We start from the raw sequence: 6638 nt of genomic DNA on the forward strand, positions 1-6638 counted from the left end.
TCAGAAGAAATCAGAGTATGTGGGACAAATTTTAAAATGCAGCATAGAGGTTAAATTCAAAAGATTCTATTACTGGTTTTTTCTGTCTCTCCTCTTTATTTCTAGGTTCTATTCCATTTTAATCCCTATGCTGAATTTCAGTCTTTAGCCTTCTGTTTGCCTTCCTCTTTTAGTCTCTATAGAGCAGGTGTTCAAAAGCCAAAATCTACAATTCCAGGACTGGATGAATTCAGGGTGCAAAAAGCAGTTTAAATTCATGAACTCCTGGAAACTGCAAGCAAGCTTATATGTTAATGAGCAGAAGGAATTTTATCAATAACCTTGATAAAATTGCCATACCATTTAATTCTACACAAAAGCAAAACAATTGCTGCCATAAAAATCATAACACTGCCATCACAATGAGTCTTATTAAGAAATAAAAATAAAATAAATAAAAATAAAAACCATTTTGCCTAGAAATACATGGAAAGCATTAGCAGAAAAGTGTCTGTGAGAAACAGAATTGAAAATTGTGCTACTACTGTGTTAACTGGAATTATGTAAACTGCTATAAGTGGCCTCGGGGATACACTGAAAATGGTAGGAAAATAACCTGGAATTTGGTTTTGCAAATAATGTAACTACACAGCACTGTAACCACAACTAAAGCATTACTGCCAGCTCAGGTCTTCCCAGAATCAGATTGCAAGACAAGATTAGATATGCTAAGCATATGTTAAAAGGAATGTCTATGGTGGATGAAGAGAGAGGAAAGAAAAGGCAAAGACTTCAACCTTTCTGTCTCTCTTTATTTTTAGGTTCTATTCTATTTTAGTCCCTATGTTTTCACACAGTTGGGTGTGGAAAGAAGTGGGTGATGTTTGAGTAGGAACAACCTCAGTTACCTCACTTCAAAACTAGAGTCTGCTAGCTTTTGTCAATATCTTGCTTTGTTAAATCTACTAAGAAAATGTTCAATATTTGTCTCTGTCATTCTGACTTTCTTTACTGTAACTTTGTCTCTTTCCATTTTGCTGTAATGGCAACATCTTATCTTTCCTAACGGTCAGCACAGAGGTATTAGCATCTAAGACATTATACTCAAACATCCACAGTAGTCTTTCTGGAAACAAATTAATATTGTGAGTACTGTAATATACTTAAGTATATTATTTACAGAAAGCCTCTACAGTTGGATATGTGATCCTGTACTAAGGTAAAAAAATATAATCTTCTGCTATATTATATAATTATGTCTACATAAATAATATATTTCCAGATAACACAGAACCCCAAGATATGTATCTGAGCTAAGGCACATCTGACTTTACTGCATGTTTTTAGAAAAACCACTGAAAGTTGTCTTCAAACACATTACCAGACAGACATCACCATGCAGGAATCTTGAAGCATTGAGAAAAATAGTATGAATGTGCCAAAAAATATTAGTTTGAATACATAATTAAAAGAATGTAACATCTATAATTTATGTGGCAAAATATACCTTTTAAAATATAATTATATTATTTTTCAAAGTCTAAAATAATAGTGCAAAAACCTTGAAGAAAAGTGCTTACTGGGGCTTGAGACATTACAAAAACTCTCCATAAACAGACTATTATGAATATCTTTGAGCAAAAGTTTTAAACCACAATAGATTAAAGAAGCTTTAACAGCCTTGTGTATATAATTATAGCCTTCTGTCCTTTGATGATATGGTAGATGTGTAGATGCGGGTGTGTACACTCTTATACTAATATATGCTTTTTTAGAAACAAAACTTAGAACAAAAGTCTCTGGCTTAGGTCATGTTGAGTTCCAACTTTTGGGCTCACTAAGTCTTCTCACACTCTCTAGAACCTCAACAGTGCACTTCTGTTCCTTAAAAAATTGCTTTTCTACTCTAATAGTTATAAACCATAAAGCTGGCTTTGAGTATTTTTCTTTATTTCATTCCCTATGCTTCTGTTCATATTTAGCATAGACTTTGCAGGTAGTAAACATTCAATGACTATTTCTCCAGATGATTGGCTATCGACATATTTTTACCTGTCCTTAAATGTCCTCATCTTTCCTTTTTCTTCTGATTTCTGTGGCAACTACTCAATCCACTGCAGCAATGCCCAAGGCAATGCATTCTCATTCATTCTATAAAACTAGCTGCCAGTTTAATCTTCCTATTATTTTAGTCACCAATCCCTTTCAGAATCTACAATTGCTACAATTAGTTTTCTTTCCTTTCCTTTTCTTTTTTTTAAAGGTTTATTTATTTATTCATACAGAATTGGGGTACAGGTCAGAGGTGCAGGAGCAGTGAGAGGATTCACCAGAGACAGAGGGGGAAGCCAAACAGGCAGATCAAGGAGGTACACTGCTGAGGGGTTCAGCAGGCTGGTCAGGGGAGGTCTGCTGTACCACGTGGATCACTTCCAGGGCAGATCTCAAACTCACACTGAAGTGGCTGCAGCTAGCTTGCTGTGTCCTAACCCGATGGTGCCACCAGGGAGGGCCCTAGTTTACTTTTGAACTGTCAGTGCTTCTTCTTTTAGTGATTCACTGATTCACTAACTGAGTGACCTCGGTTATAAGTACTTTCATTTATACCATTCCCTAGCCTATTTTCACCGTGACTATCTACTACAAGGTGCATGTTTACCCACAGCTCTGAGCTTCTCAAAGAGTTCTCCCTTGGCTCATAAGCTCCTCTCTTTTTAGTCATCCAGACTCATCCATCAATTTCCAAGTCCCCTTCTTTAACTTACTTCCTAATGCAAGTACATTCTTAGGGTCCCAGACCAATTTCCACATAAATGATATGCTCCACATTGTTTACACCCAGTAAGTAACACTGTTTTTGAATATACGTTCTATTGAAAAACTTTTGCTCACATGTGACTATATTTATTGAGCAGAAGTAAATGATCATTAACATTAGTTATGAAGCAATACCAACCAGGGTGCAGTGAATAGCATCTTTTGCTTTGTGTCATCAGTTAAAAGTCAGACATTCTACTGACACTACAAAGGATTATAAATGTGGTAGAAATTGCCCACCTGATGCATTTTTATAATCTGTAAGAAAATTTGTACATTTCTGCAGTAATACTTAAAATCTGGCACATTGATAAAAATATTTTATATGCTGTTTTTATTATAACAAGTGTTATTAAAGTGAGAACTAATGTCAAGATAAAAGAGAAGGAAAGAACTAAAATTTGTGGTACAATCAATATTAAAGTTAAGCTGTTGTGGTGAAGCATGTTTAATTATTAAGTTTCAGGTTTTCAGTTTACCTTTCAGAAGATTTTGGTGTAACTTCTAAGATAAATCTAAGTAAGCTCTTTTAATATATATATATATATATATATATATATGTGTGTGTGTATATATATATGTGTGTGTATATGTGTGTGTGTATATATATATATATATATATATGCTTATAAGAACTGGGAAACAGGCCAGAGGTGCAGGGGTTGAGAAATTGGAGAACAGAATGGGCAGACTGACAGAAAAACACTGCTGAGGGGAGCAGCAGGTGGGACAGGAGAGGTCTGCTGCGTCATGTGAGCCACCTCCCTGGCCGGGGATTGAACTCCTACTGCTGGCTTCATAGTACTGTACTTTAACACCTTGTACCACCAGGGAGGCACCTAAGCTCATTATTTTAAAATTTATTTCTTTTATTATAAATTCAGTGAATGTGGCAATTACAAAAGAAAAAATTATCCATAAACCGCTAGTATACTCCAATCAGGATTTTACTTTTTGCATTTGCCCCAGTTCTTGTCCATGATTTACTTTTATATATTATAATAATAATTTATATACTTAATACTGTAAATTTTCTGTTGCCTAAATTAATTACTATTTTCAAAATATGTGTTCTAATTAATAAGTTAATATTGCATTACATTTTATTATATATTAAAATACTAGTTCATTTTCTTTTAGACTGATTTTCCTTGTGCCTTTTGAAATCACTATATTTCTTTTAACAGAGTAATATTTTATAGAGCTTATTTTAACTTTGGATTAGTTCCTAGGATAACTTCTTGAAACTAAATTTTAAAAACAATTTTTGAAGTTGCCATAACTATTATAAATGTGTGTGTGTGTGTGTATCATCTCACAAGTAGCTAACTAATACACAAATGAATTGCTTTCTAAGAAGTGTGGAACTGTGTATAAACCCTTCAAACATAACATGCTTATTATCCCCCCTTTCTTTTTTGTTTTTCATTGCTACTGTCTTTTTTTCCCCTGGGAACTTAAGTTTTAAAAAAATGGAGCTGGGCATCTTTCCAGTTAATTTCCTTCTTTGCTTTCAAGATATGTTTAGCAGGATAATGTAGCTTATTTTACTTTACAAGACTTTAGATCACAAATAATGGAGGGCTGGTGTCAACAGACTAGATTGAGATTGTCTAGTGTAGAAGACCCTGTGCCCTGGTCTATACCACCTGGGTTCAATTCTCAGCTTAATCACTTACCAGTTATTCAATCCCAAGAAAGCTACTGTGTTGAGGTCTTGGTGCCATCTTTTAAAAGGGAAATTGTTCAACAGAACAAACAAGATGAGGAGGGGGTCTGGGAAGTGCACTGTTAAGAACAGTTGAGTGAAATAGCAATATTTAGTCTGGAGAAAAATAACATGGTAGGGACAGGATGGCTGACCTCAAATACCTGGAGAGAAGTCATGTGGAAGAGGGAGTAGATAGAATCCATTTCATGCTAGAGAAGCGCCTAGATGGAAATCACAAAGAGGCAGCTTTCAGCTATATAGGATGGTTTTTGTACTAATTACAGCTTTTCCATGATCAACCTGACTTTCACCTGCATGGCAAGTTTTCTGTCGTTCAAAGATTTCTGTCATTTGAAGCTGCACTCAAACGACCATCTACCATAGATGGTGAAAGTTAAACCTAAGTCTAGAGAGTAAGAAGGCATGAGATTATATGCAGGGCATTGACAACTTTCTAAATTGGGCTTGGGAAATGGAGTGCAGGGATTGATCCATATTTTTTTTTAAAGATTTTATTTATTTATGCATACAGAACTGGGGTACAGGCCAGAGGTGGGGTGTGAGCAGATTCACCAGAGGCAGAGTGGGGAGCAGAACAGGCAGATTGAAGAAGTACACTGCTGAGGGGAGCAGCTGCGGGTCAGGAGAGGTCTGCCACACCATGTGGGTCACCTACCTGGCTGGGATTGAACTCCTGCCACAGTAGCTGTGGATAGCTTCACAGTATTGTTCATCAACCCATTGAATCAGGGAGAGCCCTGATCCATACATTTTAAAAAGGGAAAGGAAAAAATAATATTTTGTAAAATTTTCAGGAACCTACCAATAAATCCTTCTTAAGAACTAATTTTTGTGTCCTCCCTAATGGCACAATAGGTTAAAATGCAGCACTGTGAAACTATTAGCAATTCAATCCCGGCCAGGAAGGCAACCCACATGGTGTATCAGACCTCTCCTGACCCGTCCGCTGTTCCCCTCAGCAGTGTACTTTGCCGATCTGCCTGTTCCGCTCCGCACTCTGTCTCTAATGAGTCTTCTCACCTTCTGCCTGCACCCCATTCTATATGAATAAATAATCAAATCTTTAAAAAAGAACTATCTCAAATAATAATTTCTGAAAGTAATTGTTTCTCTGTTAGACCTTTTTTATTATTCTGTTTTGAAGCTATTAAAAAAGAAAGATTTCCACCCCTAGAATTGCTTGTACTAGTCACTTATATTAAAATTAGATCGATTCTTTTCATTTAAATGTATACCTTAAATTACGTTATCTTCCAGAACTTAATTCATGTGACGAGCAGACAGGAGAAAGCATTGTACTTCACTAGGGCTTTTGTTAAACCCATACTGTATTTCTCCAGGGCACCAAGGGGACATCAAATGGGATAGAAACTTCTCCAATGAGGTACATTAATAAGTGTTATAATTTGACACTTATTAATTGTACCTCATTGGAGAAGTTATCCCATAATTTTTCCTCAAGTTTAATAACCCAGTAAGAGAAGAGATTTTTTCCCTTATTTGTTCTTTGTTTAGTTCTTCTGGGTCCTGCTAAGTGGTGGTCTCTTATTTAAACTGTTCAAAGTCTATGTCATACTGAGTTTTGTTTGAAAATGCACAGGAGGAGAAGCTGAGGATATTAATGCCCTAGGCTCATTAGTTTAAAGGAAAAAAAAAACCTTAACAAGCGATGCAGCCAAATATTTGGGAAAACCAAGTGGTTTAGAATGCCAAGTTGAGGATTTTCTGCTGAACCTCAGGTCACACTGAGTTCTTGTTGCTGACTCAGCCACAGTGAGCTGAACTTGCTCATTCCCTCTGCTGTTTAATCTCTCATCAAGAGAGATTTTTCACAACCTTGTGGAACTGAAGAGTCTCCTAGGAGACTCCCCCATTACCAAAGTCAGAAGATATGGAGGACCCTTCTCAACTTTCTCTGCTCTCTAATGAGAAGAAAAATGTAGGAAGGTTTTGCCAAATGTCTTTAAAAGCAAAGTTAGCATATTTCATAATGTAAAAGAAAGAACAAAGTAGTAGTAGTTAGACAAGTTGAATCATAGTTATTTTGATTTGCATTTCATTTAATTTGCATAACTCTAAGTTTGTCAATAATCACATGAACTTGAAAAAT

Source organism: Condylura cristata, unplaced genomic scaffold, assembly GCF_000260355.1.
Source record: "Condylura cristata isolate star-nosed mole 26May11 unplaced genomic scaffold, ConCri1.0 scaffold00010, whole genome shotgun sequence".
NCBI lineage: Eukaryota > Metazoa > Chordata > Mammalia > Eulipotyphla > Talpidae > Condylura > Condylura cristata.